The sequence below is a fragment of the Protopterus annectens genome, chromosome 8.part0, assembly GCF_019279795.1.
Source record: "Protopterus annectens isolate FY-2018-M chromosome 8.part0, PAN1.0, whole genome shotgun sequence".
Lineage (NCBI taxonomy): Eukaryota > Metazoa > Chordata > Ceratodontiformes > Protopteridae > Protopterus > Protopterus annectens.
In genome coordinates, this window is record NC_056741.1 from 260258571 (window position 1) to 260278212 (window position 19642).

The window sequence follows — 19642 nt, forward strand, 5'->3', positions numbered from 1 at the left end:
CTGAAGTGCATGAATCTTATTCATTTGATTTGTTTTTAAAAGCTGTTAAGTGGATAAAGTTAAATCAGCTTTCCTAGAAGTCAATAAAAAGTAGAAATTAATTACTTGATGGGCGAATACCTTACAAAAAGATAGGCACAAACTTGATTTGTTAATAACAGCACACTGATTTTGTTACAAAATACACATTATTTTCAAAGTTATTCATTTCTTTATTGAAAAAAACATTTCGAAAGAACAAACAGGAGCTGTAAAACTGCTGAAACATTTAAATGTGTTCTGGTACCTCGGCCAAAAGCCTTCAGAGGAATAATAGTAATCATGGGGGGGATCTGATGATTCTCTGTTTTTCAGCGTGCTTGCTAGACCATCATTTTCTAGGAGAGGGAACTATGCTTCTCAGAATTTAGAAAGCAGGTTTATTTTGAATTTTGGCACTCTTGCACCTAGAGGTTGGTTTGGATATCAATTTAAATAACTAATATTCAGTTTCATTGGTATAGCAATATATATATTTTTTCATTTATATATATATATATATATATATATTTCCACTGATGTTCTTTGGTATAGTGTCTTTTTAAATTGTAATTACTTAATTGATTGTAATTATCTGAGAAGCATAATTATGTTACTGGGTTTGAGTAATTTATTCCTCTGAAGGCTTTTGGCCGAGGTACCAGAGCACATTAAAATATTTCAGCAGTTCTACAGATCCTGTTTTGTCTTTCGTATTTTTTTCTTTTTGAAAAAAACATTTGCATATTTTGTCCGATTTCTAAATTTCATGGTTTAAACATTGTCATTTCCTGTTAAAGAGGAACAAGTTTGGAAGATACTAGTGCATAGTAATTTTGAGAAAATTGTAAAAAGTGTAGTGCATATTCTCATTTTACATGGTACATTTCCTTGTGGGCATATATATGTATATTAATTACTAATGCAATTCATTTTAAAAGCCATGGCACATATATAATACTAAGGGTGCAATATATGTAATGTCATGCTTTTCTGGATTGTTTTATATATGACAACTTTAAAAAAGGATTCAAGAACATGTTAATTTTAAGAATAAAAGAATATAGAATCCTATAGCATTAGATATAGTGATTAAACATAATGGTGATGTAAATATGTTAAAACCCGTTATTTTATTGCATATTTAGAGAAATGGTAGGTTTAATGTGAATGCTGAGAATAAGTTATTGAAAGAAGCTATTTTGATCATGTAGGTAATGAATAATGAACTTAATTGAAGGCATTTGTTTGATTAGTTAACTGATCTATTAATTACTTTATTCATATGTTATTTTATATATATTTGAAAGCATGTAGTTACTGAATCACTGGAATGAATAGTGTTTTTATGTGCTAGTAAGCTACATTTGTGGTTTCTTCTAAACATACTTATTTCTTTTTTGTGGTTTAATGTACATTGTTCAGGTCCTGCCTTCCCTGAAATTTCACTCCTCCTCCTGAGCACATCTATATCTGTGTGTGTGTCTCTGTGTATGTGTGTGTGTGTGTGTGTGTGTGTATATATATATATATATATATATATATATATATATATATATATATATGCACATGTATATATACATTGAAGTTCTATTTATGTATATTTATATATATATATATATATATATATATATATATATATATATATATATATAAAACTTGCAATATTTGGCGCTTTTCTCCCCGGGCCTCCACTGAAAACAGGCCCAGTGGACTTCTCCGGTCATCAAACTTAAATAAACTTATATATATATATATATATATATATATATATATATATATATATATATATATATATATATATCTTCTCATTGATTCTGTATATATGTGTGTGTGTGTGTGTGTGTGTGTATATATATATATATATATATATGTGTGTATACATCTCTCTCTCTCTCTCTCTATATATATATATATATATATATATATATATATATGTTCTTCATGTTTCACTGTTGCAGTTGTCACACTTGGGTTGTCTGCCTGCAGGTAGCCCTCAGTCGTTCCGAATACCAGAGTCTTGGGATTTCTGCATCGGATGCTGTCACCTCTTCCATGATGTCAGGTCATCGGGGGTATAAAACATGCAGTCGATGCCATTACATCAGTCTTTCTTGCCGAGAAGCAGTTCGCAAGTGCCGGTCGGCCGCTACCTGAAATTTTCATTTTTCAAGTTTCAAACCTGAAGTCTTCTAAAGCTAAGTACACCGTTGGGGATCCTTTTTTCTTGCTCTAACCAGTGTCAGAAAAAGTTAACAATTGTCTTGCCTGTGGAAAGCAAATACCTCACAGAGAGTTTCATTCTTACTGCGTCACCTGTTTAGGCCCAGACCACAACGTCCCTTGCTGTTGGTTTTGTGCCTTGTTTAACGCCCGAACCATTCGTCAGGAAATCTTTGTCGCTAAATTCTTTCGCTGTCATTCTCCGTATTCTGAAATGGCTTTTGTGACAACCATGCCTGGTCCAGCAATCAAGGAGCCTCAATCCTCACCACTAACACCAGGGAGGTTGTCTCATAGAAGAGGAAAGGATAACTAATACACACAGTAAAATACAATTTCCCTTAAAGGTGCACACAGAAATCACAGTCAGTCTGGGGCTGGTTGCTCCCTTGCTCTCCAGGTCCCCAATAAGACTCCCCACAGGCATAGCTATAAGGTCCAGATCTCAGCCTAGCTGGCAAGCTAACCTCCAGTACCCTCTCTGTCCAACCAGTGCTTCGTGTCCCTGCCCAGGTAGCTGACACACACCCACACTTTGAGATAAGTATTTATACAACTTCACAGACACTCCTGGGAAAGGCTGACACAGATTCTCCAGTTATGCCCCTTTACCCAGACTATTTTTTGTGTCTTTCGGCTTTTCCTGATTAGGGGTCGCCACAGTGGAACTCCGGTCCGCTAATGATCGGCAGTAGAGTTTTACGTGCTGGCTTGCCGGGCGTACCGCACCACCTTCAACGAAGGAATGCCCATTCATGCATGTCGCCACACAGAAAACGCTCTGAGAATCAAACGGGTAATGTCTAACTGTGAGGCGACAATGCTACCACAGCACCACCACCGCAGTATCCCCTTTACCCAGACTATACGGTAGTAATTTTTGTCACCACCAGCTAATAGTTATCAGCTACCCAAAGGCCCTTAAAAGGGTTTCCAATTATTACTGTGCAATGTTGTTATCCAATTGGTAATGTGACTATTCAGTCTAAGGCTTATTAGAGTGACCTATTACAATGAACTCTGTAAATATGCAATGTACTGTAGAGCCTACTATCTCTACATAAGCCAGCCACAGGTAAAGGTTTTAAAATATTTAATAATAAATAATTAAAACACAAGACAATACTACTACACCAGAGAGATATCGAAGAGTTCAGTGATCACACAGAAACTGAATACAGTAGGGCAGGTCTGATGTCAGAGAAAAACACTTAATCTAACTTTCTAATCTTTATCTATTCTTAAGAGAAAACACAGTGCTATAATCTTACTTACATGCATATATAGAGCATAAGAAGTGTTGTGGTTGATGGTCCAAGACAACATTTTTTCAGTCTCTCACTACTACTTCTTTCGGCTTTTCCCGGTTAGGAGTCGCCACATCGGAACTTCGCTCCGCTAATGATTGGCAATAGATTTTTACTGTGCCAGCCCGACACCAAACTTTCAACAAAGGCACGCCCATTCACACATGTTGTTCGAACGCCACTCGACCGCAGGGAGGACATGCAGACTCCACACCGAAGGCGCTCCAGCTGAGAATAGAATGGGAGAACCTCTTGCTGTGAGGCGACAACGCTACCGCTGCACCACCGCGATCTTTCAGTCTCTCACTGAACAATAGTTTTTAAAAACAAACAGCTCTGCTAAGGCCCTCCCAAATTACATCATTTTGACACTTAGATTTTCCCAGTATTCACATTGCATCATTTTGACACTTGGTCTGGAGTTCCCAGGCAAACAAACTACAATATTTAGCAAGCTAACACCTGCTCAGGAAACTACAACAATAAAAGACATTTCACATGTATACTCTAACAATTATTCCTTAAGTTAAGACAATAAAAAAAATGTGTTCAGCCCGCCGCTTCAGCACCACTTTAGATAATTACATCTTCAAAGAACATTTGAAATGCTTGGCTTGGTTTTCCTTACAGCAGATGGAAACGTTGCAACAATCTTGAAGTTCACATTTTACAGTGTTTTCTTTCATTTAAAAACACAGGCCTGTATTTTACATTTATTTATACAAATGATAGAATTATGTATCAAATTCTATTTGACTAGGCTGGCAGCCTTTGCCCATCTTTCCCCATTCTTCACAGTTCGATAAGCCATCAGACTACCAATCTTCCGCAAAAATGTAAAAATAAAGACAGACACAGACCGCATAGGTCTAAAACTGCCGACGACGGTTCCGTTAAACTAGTTGCCAGTCCAGTGCTCAGTGAGGTGCCTTTGCAGCCCCTGATGCCTGCTTCTACAGATTCGCAGGCCTCTGCTGAGACCCATTCAGAGTCCAGTATGCCACAAGATGCTTCTTCGACTATGGAACCTGCTGACGTCTCTACCTTGGATGGGTCCAGAGCCGCTGTTCAGGCACCGGCTTCTGAGAGTGTATTCCGACCTACCGATGTTCGTATTAAACCGACAACTTCGTTTTTAACTAAAACTACCAAGTTTCTCGGGCCCAGAGTTCACACTACGCCTAGAAAACTGATGACCAAAGTGCATGGTCAAGCTCCCATGCCACAAAAACAAATGCTTAGAATGGCTGAAGACCTTATTATTCTAATTAGAGGAAGCCAGCCTTTCCCTGCTAAAAGACAAAGAATTGAGTTTCATTCTAATTCTACAGACCACGAGTCAGATGACTGTGACCCTTCTGATTACCAGGACATACCCTTATCTACCTATGAGGATTCAGATGCAGAGGATTCTAATCCCTTTGCCTCTCCTCCCGAGGACTTTTCTTTTGGTGAAACCTTGCATACTTTGAGAGCATTTCCGCTGGGAATGCCAGGACTATCCTTAGTCCAAAAAGAGACTCAGAGAATTTTTAGAGTTGCCTCAGCACGTGCCTCTAGCTTTACCCCCTGTCCTGGATATTGTAGATGATGTCTTCATGAAATCCAGTCTTACTCCAGACACTTTACCACCGGCCCCTAGAAAACCTGACTGGTACTACAGAGTACCTGATTCTCTCAAATTTCTCTTTAAGAATCCTACTGCGGATCCAGAGACTATTTCCCAGGGACCTAAAGGCATTAAGGCTACTACAGCCAAAAAACATATCCCTTTAGACAGGGATTCCAGAGCTTTAGACAGATGGGGTAAGATGGTATATATCTCTGCAACTCTTGCCATAAGGACATTGAATTGCCAGTTTCACATGTTGAAGTACCAGCAACATGTTATGGAACTAATTAAACAAAAAATGGTGTTACTTCCAGATTGTGCAGAAAATAAAGATTTACAGGAGTTAATGCATTCTGCAAACCAAGTTAGTAAGCATACTTTGCAGTGCGGCTTTGATGCCCTAGAAGCATCTAGCAGGGCTGCAGTCACTGGGTCTGTACTGAGAAGGTATGCTTGGCTGAAGGAACAAATCTTGCCAGATCATGTCAAATCAAAATTACTAGATGCTCCTTTAAATCAGGGCCATTTGTTTGGCACCAAAGCAGAAGTTGTTCTTAAAAAGATGGAGGAAAAAGCGAAATCTATGTGAACTGTCAAAGAATTCTTACAGATGCAGCCACCTAGATTCAGCACGTATTGGCCTTCTAAAAACTAGTCCTTTCCTGCCCCTTCCAGGCCTTCTCAGTCCAAACCCAGGGGAAACAGACCACCAAGACTACAGTTTCAGGATATGCAGAGATCTAAACAATGGAGTGCTCCCACCTTAAAATCAGGGAGTGGTAACCCACCCCCTTATGGAAAAAGTTCACAGTGACTTTTCAGTTATCCTTCCCAGCCCTGCCCAATTGCTTACGCCCCTAGGAGGAAAACGTGCCCTTCATGCAAAAATCTGGATGCCCATTGCTCAGGACCGATTGGGTTCTAAACATTGTATCCCAGGGATACAGATTCTACTTCCATTCCCTGCCAAGCCCAAGCGGGTTTCCAGACCTTCCTCCAAACCAGTGGGCAGAGGCTCAAAAGCAAGTACTTTCCCTGCTCAATATCAGGGCTATTCAACCTGTTCCTTTAGAACAAAGGGGACAGGGTTTCTACTCCAGACTGTTCCTGGTGCCCAGAAAAGAAGGCTCTTGTTGCCCAATCCTGGATATATCAATTCTCAACACCTTTCCGGTGGTCCCAAAATTCAAAATGCTTACCCTGCAACAGCTTTTCCCTATGCTAGCCAAGGATGCCTGGTTAGTCACCCTAGACTTAAAAGAAGTTTATTTGCACACCCCCATAAGGGAGTCCTGCAGGAAATATCTACATTTCAGGGCAGGCTGTGTGCACTATCAGTTCTCTGCAATTCCCTTTGGCTTATCTACTGCTCCCAGATTATTCACAAAGTGCCTGGCTCCAGCCATTGCATACTGCAGGCAGAGAAATATTCAAATTTCCCCATACTTGGATGATTGCCTGATTCAGGCGGACAGTCAGGAATTGCTACTTCACCACCTGGCATTTGTAAAAAGACTTCTAACTTCATTGGGGTACACCATCAACGAAAAGAAATCACAACTGGTGCCCAGTCAAAAAATTGTATTCCTGGAAGCAAGCTTGAACACAACTTCCTAGATGGCATTCCTCACTCCAGAAAAGCAGGTCTGTTTGACCAACCACTTCAAACAAATGGCCACCAAAACCCAGCTATCTGCAAGGAAAATACTGCAAGCCCTAGGGTTCATGGCCACATGCATTCTTCTAGTTTCATATGCAAGACTGCATATGGGGAAACTTCAGTGGTACCTAAAAAGTCTTTGATGTCAACATTCTTAGGATCTGGAAACCGTGACTCCTATCATACCTTGTCTAAGGGCAGAGTTCCTTTGGTGGGCAGAAGCATGCAACCACAACAAGGGACTGACTTTCACTTGACCCCTCACCACCCAAACCCTGACAACAGATGCATCAGACTATGCATGGGGCGCTCACATGGCAGGCAAATGCATTCAGGGCAAGTGGAGCCCAGGACAAAATCTCCTGCATATATCAACCAAAAAGAGATGCTAGCTGTACAGAATGCTTTGACAGCCTTCAGATACCTAATCCTTCTAGGACAGCTGCTGATAAAAACAGACAACACCACAGTTATGTGGTACATAAGCAGGGGGGGACCCATTCTTACCCACTCTGCAGGTTAGCCATGGCCCTGTAGAACACAGCCTTGAGCAACCAAGTGCACCTACAAGCTCAATTCCTGCCAGGCAAACAAAATTCACTAACAGATGACTTAAGCAGAAATCTACTGGACCCACACGAGTGGAAATTGGAGCCCAACTCCTTCAAACTTCTAATCCAGAGGTGGGGGACACCGGAGGTGGACCTCTTTGCCTCCCCTGAGAACCACCAGTTGAGGAAATTCTGCACCAGGAACCCTCACAGCAGGGCCTGAAAGGTGGATGCCCTATACTTCACATGGGAAAACCTCTCAATTTATGCCTTTCCCCCTCTGCCCTCCTCTCAAAAGTACTACTCAAGATCAAACAAGACAGGCCAAGGGCAATTCTTATTGCCCCAGACTGGCCATGCCAGCACTGGTACCCACTCCTACGCAGTCTGACAGCAGTGCCACCCTAGCACCTTCCCTGCTGTCTCAGCAGGAGGGACAGATTTTGTATCCACAGTTGCAAACCCTAAACCTTGCAGCCTGGCTTATCCCCTGAATACACCACTAGCAACCCTCAACAAACAGGTGCTGGATGTCATTCTTGAGGCTAGAAGGCCTAGTACTAGGAAATCCTATGCTGAAAAGTGGAAAAGATATTGTTCTTGGAATCAGTCTCAAGGAAAGGACACAGCAGTGCCCTCCTTACCTCAAATCTTTGATTACCTAGCAGAACTACTCCACAGAGACCTGTCCTTCTCCTCCATTAAGATTCATGCCTCTGCCATCTCAGCTCATTATAATACTGAGCCACCTCTTTTTTTTTCACCCTCTCAGCAAACAGTTCCTGAGAGGGGATAACAATTTAGGGCCCCTAGGAGAACTCCCACCCCTGTCCGGGACCTTAACTTTGTACTGGAAAAGCTCAAACTTCCCCCTTTTGAACCTGTTACTTACGCAGAGTTAAAATTCCTCTCTTGGAAAACAGCCTTGCTGCTAGTCATGACTTCAGCAAGAAGAATGTCTAAGTTACAGGCACTAATGGCTGTGGAACCCTTCGTTCTTTTCCATGCTGACAGGGTTTCCCTCAGGACTAACCCATCCTTTATGCCTAAGGTGGTGTCCAGTGTGGATCTAAACCAATCCATCCATTTGCCAACCTAATTCCCTAATCCTCAGAATAAAGGGGAAAGGATACTGCACTCCTTGGACATGCACAGACAGCTCAAGTTCTACCTTGACAGGACGAAACCTTTCAGAAAATCTGACCAGCTGCTAGTCAGCTTTACTACAGGGGTAGAGGGCAAGGCCATTTCAAAGCAAACCATTTCCATATGGATAGCACACTGCATCCATTTCTGCTACAAGCACCATGGAAAACCTGCCCCACAGGGGATCAGAACACATTCCACTAGGGCTACTTCCACCTCTACAGCATTTCTCAGGAGAGTCCCTTCCAGGGACATTCTGGAAGCTGCAACCTGGAGTTCTGTGCACACCTTCACCAAACATTACCACTTACCTATTTTATTCTAAATCCAGAGCTAGATTTGCTACATATTACAAGGCCTGCTAGCCAGCCCTAACACTTCTTGACTACCTCCCCCCTTCCTCAGCTTTGGGAATCAACCCAATTGTGATGACTGCAACAGCGAAACACGAAGAACATAGTACAGTTGTGTACACTTACCATAAATGCAGATGTTCAAGTGTATTCACTGTTGCAGTCCTGGTTTCCCTCCCTCCAGCCCCCAGGTTTTCTCTATCCTTTCTACCTATCCTCTTTATGGCCATTTTTAATGGCAGTGGCATTTACTTTTTACTGGTGGTGTTCCACACCATATAATAGCTCCTATTTGGGGGGCTCCTGACATTTGGGGCAAGAAAAACTGATGTAATGGTGTTGGCTGCATGTTTTACACCCCTGATGACCTGACATCATGGAAGAGGCAACAGCATCCCATGCAGAAATCCCAAGACTCTGGTATTCGGGCAGACTGAGGGCTACCTGGAGGCAGACAACCCAAGTGTGATGACTGCAACAGTGAATACACTCGAACATCTACATTTATGGTAAGTGTACACAACTGTACTTTCTCACTGATTCCATTTATTTCTTTGTAGTTTTGTTTGCTCCCTCTATTTTTTTAGTCTCCTTTACAGCATTAAATTTTCTTATACTGTTGGCACTTCAAAATGATTTTGGATGAAATAATACAACGGAGGGATAATTCTATGAAACTTATCTATTAGACATGTATTGTACTTTACTCAGGAAAGGGCATCTTTAATGAATTGGTGTCCACGTGTACAAATCTAATTATTGACAGGCTCATGGCAGACTCCAGGGTAAGGATAGGGCAGTATTCATAATCCCAACCTTTGCCTCACAGCAGGGTTACAGTTGAAGGAAAAGAGTGCATTCAGGCAGCAGTTGTAGGACCTACTTGATAAAGCAGGCCAACATGAATTAGTGTTTATAATGGGGAACATGAATGCATGTATCAAGACAAAACATGATATGAGGACTGACTGTGTTCACATGGGTGGGTAAACAGGAATAAAGGAGAGAGGCCATTCTTGACTTCTGTCTGGCAAATGGCTTGATGGTAGCCAGCATATGGTTCAGCAACTGATGCAGTTACATCATCAGTTACAAGTGTGACTAACATCCACCTCGGGTAGTCTTCCTTCTAGTAGGGTAAAGACACTAGAGTAGAATCAGCAATTTCAAAGTCATTCTTAGTGCAACAGTCAGCCCACAGTTTAAACCACTGGTTGGTGCAATCAGCTGCAAGCAGTGGTCAGAGAAGGTCAACAGAGTCTAGGCTGAAGACCTGGAAGTTGACTGGAGAGAGAACACAAGAGTTCAAGAAAATATTCAGGGCTCTAGCACCTTAGAAAGAAGATGAAATGGGTAGAGTTGAAGAATGGCAGCTCCTCAAATCAGCATGTGTGAATACTATAGAACACATATGGGGCTGAGAAAGATATAGAAATAAGGCACGTAAGGAAACTTGTGGTGGAATGCAGAAGTCAAAGAAGTTATCAAAAGAATGAAGGAGTACAGGAAAAAGTGGGAGATGGAAAAGATGGACCAGGCTAAGAAGAATGCTATTTGGCTAACAGCAGCTGAGCTACTGTACTAGCTTCTGGAAAATGACTCTGTAGGTGGTATAAAGAAACTGTTAGGTTGCAAGGTAAGGAGTAATATAGATGGTAGCCATCAGAAATGCTTCATAGGGAATGCCGGCAACAACCTGCTCATCATTCCACAGATTAAATTAGTACTTCCAGCAGCTTTTGAGTGAAGAAAACCCCACAGATACTGTACTGCCCCAGACACACCCTATGATGAAAGAGGAAGAACCAACCTTCGAAAGAAGTAAGAACAACACTAAGGAAAGTGAAATCGAGGGAAAGTAGAAGGCTCAGATTGGGTCACAGCAGATGTTATCAAGATGTTGGATAAGCTAAGGGCAAAATGGCTCCTGAGGGTACTCCTAACTGTAAGGAGAGAAAGGAGTATCCCAGATGACTGGAGAATACGCATACTGATGCCAGTGTAAAAGAACAGAGTGGACATTCACGACGGTGGGTAATATAGCTATATCAAACTACTGTCATGCTGCATGAAGATTCTTGAGAGGGTGAACGATAAGCAAATACACAGAGTAGAAGAAAGACAGATGGGAGATGAGCATTTTGGATTCAGATCAGGATGTAGCACAACTGACTTCTTATTTGCAATAAGACTAGCAGTTGAGAATAAGTTAGAGATTAAGAAAGATTCCAACTGGACATTACTAGTCATGGGGAAAGATTGTGACAAAATCTCAAGAAAACGAATTTGGGCAGTCCTGTAGTGATTCAAAATCCTAGAAACATTGGTGAAGTTAGTGCAGTCTATGTATAAGGACCCAATGACAAAGGAATGAACAGGGTTCATACTCTCAGTGGGGTTCTGAGTGGAGATGTGCATCAGGGTTCACCTCTGAACCCAATACTGTTCATACTGGTGATGGGACAACATTAGTAAGTGGGTAGGAGGGGACAGATTAGCAAAGTTGCTGTATGCATAAGCAGGTAGGAGAGGACAGATCAACAAAGTTGTTGTATGCAGATTGTGGCTTTACTGTCAGACTCTGAAAAATAACTTCACCAAAGGCTAGGAGGTTGGAATGGAATGGAAAACTGAAGGCACAAGGGATGAAACTGAGTACAGCTATAATAGTTGTAATGGCATTTAATGGGAGAAATCTGAAGAAGTTGGTAGCTGAGATGGAAGGGGAAATTCTAGAACAGCTTAACAGCTTCAGCTACCTGGGAGGGGTGGTTGAGGAGAAGGGAAACCTGAATGAGTAGTTCAAAACTGGAATCAAAGGGGCTGTAGCTAACTGTCAGTGTGTCAGCCCTAGTGTATAGCAGAAGAATGCCAAAGTAAGCTGAAAAGTAAGGTATACAAAACAGTGGTGCAACTAGTGCTACTGTATGGTACAGAAACCTGGTTAGTTAAGGCAGAGCAGTTGAGGAAGCTGGAGGTGATGGAGATGAATTTCCTGAGACTAGTTTTAGGATGCACACTTCAGGACAGATGAAGAAATGAGGACATCTAAGCAGAAGACTAATAGCTCCAATTGCAAAGAAGGTCAAAGAGAGTAGATTGCAGTTATTTGGATACATTTATAATAACGGTTTGCATGCATTTGGTCGCGCGACCGAAGGTCGATCCATCAGAATGCCGAACCTAAATGTCGAATCTCGTACTCGCAAATGCTCGGAATGTCGCACACATTGTCGAATTCGAAAGTCCCAATCGCACAACCGCTGCAACAAGTGCTACCATGGGTCGAGAGGGGGTAATAGTAGCCTGGCCGGCGTTCGGTAATCTCGGGTTCAACATCCGCGATCCTGGGGTTCTGTTGTCGACACTTGCATTCACACATCGGTTGTTCGCGCAAATGCATGTATACTGTATGAAAACAGAAGACAGTTTGGTGAAGCTGATTTGGGACAGATGGGAAGAAGTCAAGAGGAAACGAGGCTGTCCAACAAAGAGATTGATAGATTGTGTGAGAGAAGACCTGCGACGGTCAGATATGACTGTCAAAGAAGGTAGGAGAGTGTCGTTGTATAGCGAGAGGTGATGACACTTGACAGGAGACACTGGCCCAGTGTAGAAAAAAATGGGATGATGTACAAAATCTAACAATCTTGGTTATAACTAATGATCTGAAATCTGCAGTGATTACTATTTCACAGGCAAAAGATAGTCATGGAATAATTCAGACATTATTTAGATGCACTGTTTCTAGTGGTAGTTTAGTATTGATAACTATATGAAAAAACATTGCAACTACACTTAAATATAGATTTTTTTTTTTTTTTTACAGTGACAGCCTTCGTGACATCAAAAAGATGGAAATAGTACAAGGGCACTTTACTGAAAATATTAGTGTAAACATTTTAAAATACAAAGTGAGACTTAAAATGTTGAACATGTATTCGGTCCGCTACAGTTTATAGTGTGGGAATGTATTTTCAGTGTACAAATGTTTGTGTGGTGTGTACTTAGCAGCAACCTTGGGTACATTGGATCACATGGAAATTTGACCAGAAACATGTTGCTCATTTTTTTATTGAAAAATAAGCAAAGTAGAACATGTGCATTCAGCTGCAATGCTGAAAAATGGAATAAGTTACCTCTGAAAATATGGCAATCAGAATGTCAAGTTTTTAAAAACATTATAATTGGTTTGGGGAAATAATTGTTTAGGCCATTACCTCATGGAATTTGGCTAGATATCTCTTTTGAGGATCCTTGGCCTAGCCAAAATTGAAACACGCAAGGGAGAGTGAAATAATTGGAAATTGTCATTCCTTGATTATGTAGAATCCAAACGTCTGGGTTTGGCATAATGGTCAAGGTCTGTACCTCACGGATAAAAGGTACAGGGTTTGATTATGACCTCATGTTATTAGCTTAGCTTGAAATGGTCTGCAGACTGATAGCCTAGTGTTTACGTATGATCCTGCATGATCTGACACTTAATAAGGTACAAGTAAATTTGCATAATGGAAGCATTTAAACAGGTTTATATCAGAGGTTATAATTAATACATTTGTATATTCTCACCTATATTTTATACTTGGCACAATTGTTATGGGATCTTGTGGAGGCCAAGATTATAAGGAGACTGAAAGATTGGACAAGGGAGCTTATTTGGTTAGACAGAAAGCCATGAGTCAAGTGGGAAAGACTGATACTCCCAAGGATAAAGGTAGCTTAAGACTATTTGATGTTTCATTATATCCAGAAGTAATTCATATTTTATTTATAGCACTGTGCCAGCCAAATCATTACTTAGCTAAGTGGAAGGAGATTTTTCAGGGGAAAAATACTGGTTTAGGACATGGAAATAAGTTGCAGGTATTTCAGGGTTGCGAAGTTGCTAGAGTAGTACTGCTATTGCTGGGTATGGTAAGTGTTGAAATCAATAAGCCTTTTTTTAAAAAGAAAGGCTAAAAGAATGGAAGCAAGATATTATTCCAATAGGTGTAGGAATGATAGATTTTGGGGGTAATACTTAGGTGGGTAGATGGTAGGTAGCAATTAAATTCTGAGGTGCATTATTAAGACCAGATGATTAATTGAAGGATGAGTTGAGATGGGAAGAAATTTCACTTAATTTTTATCTCAAGAAAGGGCAAGTGTACAGTTATATGCATTAGGTAGAGTAGCATTTGAATTGAACTGATTCAAAAAGAAACGGGGTGAATGTTTGGAGTTGATAAAGTGGAGTATTGGAACAAGGGGGTTGGAAGGAGTGGAAAGGGGAGTTGTGTAAAAAATGTATAAGACTTTGTAGAAAGGCTATGAAGAACAGGCAGAATATAATGAAAAGGGTGTGGTGTATAACAGTTAACTACGAAATTAACTGAATAGATTTGGAGAGTTTGGCTAATCTTAGGTAAAGCAGTACATGCAAAGAAATTCACAATTTTTGCTTAGAAATCTTTTCATATGTGTTTTATACACCAGTAAAGTTGGCAAAGATGTAGCCTAGAGTAAGTTCTTACTATTGGAGATGCAAGACAGAAGAAAATATGTAATTTTAGGCTGCAAAATTTTAAACATTTTTGAAGGAGGTCTTTAATCAACTAGGAGACATAAAAGGTGTTCCAGTAACTTTGACAGAAAAGGTGTTTGCGTGTCTGTGTGTATATGATATATGTATTTGTTTGTGTGTGTGTGTGTATATATATATATATATATATATATATATATATATATATATATATATATATATATATAGACACACACACACACGTGTTTGTGTAGCTATAATATATGTTTTGTGTGGAAAATTTTCTATAGGAAGTGGGCTATGGAGGATTCAACGCTGATGTTTTATTCTCTTGGCAAAGAAAGATATAACTAGGAGACAGAAGAGAGAGTCCCCCATGTTGCTGGAGTTGGAGTTAATGGGTAAGAGAGAGAGTAATAGAATGAACGTCTGAAAGAATAAAAAAATGATTTATGTAAAGATGGCTACATTTGGGTAAGGTACTTTGAGAAATAGAGGTACACTGGGAGGATACGAGGCTAAGAAGGGGAAAGTAAAAGTTTTTTCCCCAGTGGTGCACCATAGTTATATAATTTTTCCATTACATAGAAGTTAATGGTTTTGCATTTGAAATGGTCAGGATTATTTAAATGTAATTTACTAATGTTAAACATGGATTATTACAAGGTACTCTGGAAGTATTAGAGTTGTGAATGTTTTACGTGTTTTTTTGGGGGGATCACACATTTTAGAGAGAAAGATAAAGGAGGGAATGTCTCAAAGTTTTGAATAACAAAATAAGTACATTATATGTGACATTTAAGTTGTGAACACCAGTGTTGGGCTGTGTCTACTGTAATAGCTAGATTGGACTATAAAGATATGAAATGAAATCAAACAGCTGCTAGCAAAGACATATCTCAACATTTATATGAAAAGCAGTGTCTCTTGAGTATTAGGATAATAAAGCTTTGCTCTAGGGGAAAAAGGCACATGTACTAATAATTTAAAGATGGGGTCAACCGTTTATTGGTTAGAATTTGCTTTGTGTGTGTGTTTTAGATGACTAAGTGCAGTTGAGAAGTAAAAGGTAGGGAACTGGTTTAGAGCATTTGAGTTTTTACTGCGGTGAGTGCTAGAGGGTAGAGCTGCTGTGTAATTGTGCTTTTTCTTTGAATATGTAATACTAAAGTATGCTGCTACATTGAGTGCTTCCAAAATGCCTAGGTTGACATTCCACATTGGTTTGTTTGGTTTGATAGGTAGCTTTAGCTACCTTAGTGTTTAACGTGCATAGGATGACTAATTGACTGCTGTCATTTTGGCTGTTGGCTTTCCTGATGGGTGGGGCATAGTTTTTTTTTTCTTTCTTTCTTTAATTTAAGTGCTGAGTTTAACCAAGGGAAGCTTTGCCTTCAGGCCATCTCATTGTTAAAGAAAATAGCTTATTTATGAAGGAGTTAATATGAGAGTGGAATTTAGTGCATTGCGTCAAGTTGGTGAGGAAACTAGCAGTGTTCAGTTATAAAAAGCTAGGAGTCAATTTTAACTGCTGGTTGGCTGGACAAACACCGTTACCTGGGCTGAAAGTTCATATTAAAATCTCCAGTGATTATAGCTGTTAAGGAATGCATTAATAATGTATGGAATTGTATGTTGTGATAGATTAGGTGAGGATGTGTATGTAGCTGTTGCAGGCAGTATGCTGTGGCTCCTTAGAAGTTGAGCCAATGTGATGCATTATTCTTAAACGGTTTGTTTTATGATCGTCACTTGCTCATCATTCACACTGCCTCAGTAGCATGTGGGTTTTGTGACTGCACAAACCCATACTGAGAGCTTTACAGAGCTCAGAACTGACTCCTTAGATCCTTTGTAACAGAGGATTGGCCACACCCTTCTCATCAAGGGAAGCCTGCCCGTCACAGAAAGTCATCAGTCTTTTACTGTCAGCTGTAGTGTTCGCATAGCTGAATATCCTCAGCAGTCTGTTTTGATGGATTGTAGCTTCCAGACTACAGTAAGATCTCCTTGAGAATTTCCCTTCCTTTTTCTTATATATATTTTTTATTTATTTCTGTTTTATTTAAAAACTATGTGTTCTATATTTTTGAGTGTTAACTTTTTTAATATTCTTTATATTTACTGCTGCTGTTAATTTCTCTGAAAATTCTTACTCTTGTGCTGTTTGTATGCTTTTAAGCAGTTATGGAGCCTTTTCAAAAGTGTTACTTGTACTGGGAAACTGAAGATTTAAGGTGTCAGTTGAACATTGGGCCTCCTGCTTGTTGTTTCTCTGCTACATTTGAAAGTTCTTATAGGAAGACATTGCATTTTTTCAATTTTTTCTTCATTTGTACAATATTTACTACTGACTTAACACTGCTATTGCTGTTTTTGCTGTTAAGTTGTGATTTTACCGTAAAATTACTTTATTTACATTTTCTGTGGAGTTTTTTTTTCATTACTTGCAATCGGAATCTTCAAGTAACTGATAATTTATGCTGTTTTAAAATGTTTAATTTTGATTAAAGGGCATGTGTTTGATTTGTTGTCACTATTTGGACAAGTGAATTTTACTTGGTACTATGGTTGTGTAATTATGCTGTCATTTTCTACACTGTGCAGATTTTAGAATAAGACATGATTTAAACTGTTTCTTCTTTTAAACACCTTTATTGAATTATCACTTGTGACAAAGGCAAGTTTAAGTTTATGTAAGAGTAATCAAACTGTATTAACAAATTCATGCTTACAAACATTATACTTCACATATATTGCTATATATCATATAACCTAAGCAACATTGCATAAGTTATTCAATTCCTGCCCTTTTTTTTTAAACAAACATCTTTATTAAACCATTGCTTATGACATAGGCAGTTATACATTTATATTTATTTATTTATTTTTTTAATTTGCTTACCAGGAAAATCTGACCTGGACAGAGCCCGTTTTTAGTGGAGGCCCAGGAAAATATTCCTCACATGTCTTTGGAATGTGGGAAGAAACCAAAGCACCCAGAGGAAACCCATATGAACACAGGGAGGACATGCAGACTCCACACAGAAGGCACCACAGCTGAGAATTGAACCAGAGAACCTCTTGCTGTGAGGCGACAACACTAACAGTTGCACTACTCTGAAAACAAACCACACCGACACAATCCTAGTTGCAAGCATTGAACATCACAAACCATACTGACACACTCCCAGTTGCAAACTTTACACATCACATATAATCTACCCAGTCATTTTCAGTCAGACAATTATATAGCTCATTTAAGTCCTACCAGCTTTTAAACCATATTCCTTCCCTATATGTATTGTTTACACAATTCCAAATTTTCCTATGTAGTTTGCTGTCTTTCCCTTTTGTAAAGATCTAATTTCCAGATGTTTTATCTCTGTTACCATATTCACTTCTTCTAGTATAGTTGATTTAGATTTTTGATTTCCATTTTCTAGAAGTTGCTTTTTTGGCAGCCATCATACTTAGACACAGCAAGGCCTTATCATGTCTAGGCAATTCCGATTCTGTATCATAGCTCAGAAAAATCATCTCCCTCGTCACACCAATTTTCCCACCCAGCATCTCTGATAGTGCATCCCGCAGGGAAACCTTAAAGTTCACCAACTCACCTTACTCCCAGAAAATAATGTTCCCAATTACCTCTTTCTTGCCCATCACACCTCCAGCATTTGCTGTCTGCCTGAGGAAAAATTCTCTGGCGTCTACTTGGGGTATAAAAATATGTATGTAAACATTTCCAAGCAAAAATCTGAAATATTCTAGATTTTGTTGCATATTTGGGAGACATACACATATCCTCCCATTATTTATTTCTTTGTGAATTGGTTATCCAATCTCTCTTCCCAATTCTTTCTAACCTCTTCTGATTGATTCTAATAGTGTTCAAGCAATATTTTATATGTTCTAATTATTCCTTTTTAATGGCAGCTTCTGGTTTAGATTCTACTAAATCTCTACCAGTGCTAGCATTTCCTTTAGGACCCCCCACTATTTCTTTCTATTTGCCTATACTCTGATATCAATTCTAGATAGGGAAGACAATCTCTAACCTGAAATTGAAATAAATTCTTGGCGTCTTCCTATTCTGTCATTTTTCCCTCTCTAGTTATTTGATCCCAATACCTTGGTTCTTTTGCCAGTTTTCTCCAATAAATTTCAGCCTCTTCTTGCCTATTGTCTGTATCCCTAATTGTAGTAATCTCTAGCTGCAGTGTTGGCTTAGTTCTTAGGATACTTTCTGCTACTTTATAGATGTAATATTTTGTATGATTCTCCTTAAAGGCCTGCAGCCAGAATCCCAGCCTGTCCTTGTTTCTTTAGTTTCCCCCCTGTTTCATCATCATCTCTTTCTACATTGAATTATAGTTTTCTACTTGTGCTGTGTAGCTCTGAAATACCCCTTCAAATCGGGTAATCACAGTCCTCCCTGTTCTACTGAAAGAATCAGGTTATCCCACTTGACTCTTGCTGTCTTCCTTTCCTAGATAAAGTCCTTCAGCACTTTATTAATTGCTATCCCCAATTTCTCCTCTAGTTGATAAAAAATACACCTGACTTGTGTATAAGACTAGTGGGACTAAAAACATTTTAACTGCTTGTATCTTGCTATCTGTATCCATATAGCAAAGCTTCCACTTTCTCAGTTTTTGTACTATCTTTTGTTTAGTCTCTTTCCACATATCCTTAGCTGCCACACCAGAATCATTTTTAATCCATACTCCTAAATACTTCATTTTATCATGTCCCCATAAATATGGATGTGTGCTGAACTAATTCATATGTGGGTACATAATTTACTGCTATTGCCTTTGTTTTAGCTTCATTAAATTTGTATCCCAAAAAGATGTGAAACCATCTCAGAATGCTCCACAACACTGTAATTTCTCTTTCTTGTTTTGTCCGGTATTAAATAATGTCTGTAAATAGAGGCAGCTTTTCTTGACTACCACACCAGTTGTATCCTTGAATTTCTGAGTCCCATATTTTCTTTGCCAATGGTTCTAAATATAATGCAAGTAACAAAAGTGAAAGAGGACACCCCTGCCTGGTCCCTCTGCTCAAGCAGAAGATATCAGAGAGGACCACACCCACTTTAATTTTCACCTCTGATCCCTCATACATCCTCTTAATCAACCTTAGAATTTTTTCATGAAATGCAAATGCTTCCATTGCCCTGCTAATAAAGTCCCAGCTTACTCTGTCAAGTGTTTTCTCTGCTTCAAGACCCACCAACAGC

The 19642-nt window shown here is 39.5% G+C and overlaps 1 protein-coding gene across 2 annotated transcripts in view; it reads left to right on the forward strand.

Annotated features, from left to right (window-relative positions):
* Positions 1-19642, forward strand: part of DENND4B (DENN domain containing 4B) — a 2518380-nt gene that overhangs the window by 2276407 nt on the left and 222331 nt on the right. The window lies entirely within an intron of this gene.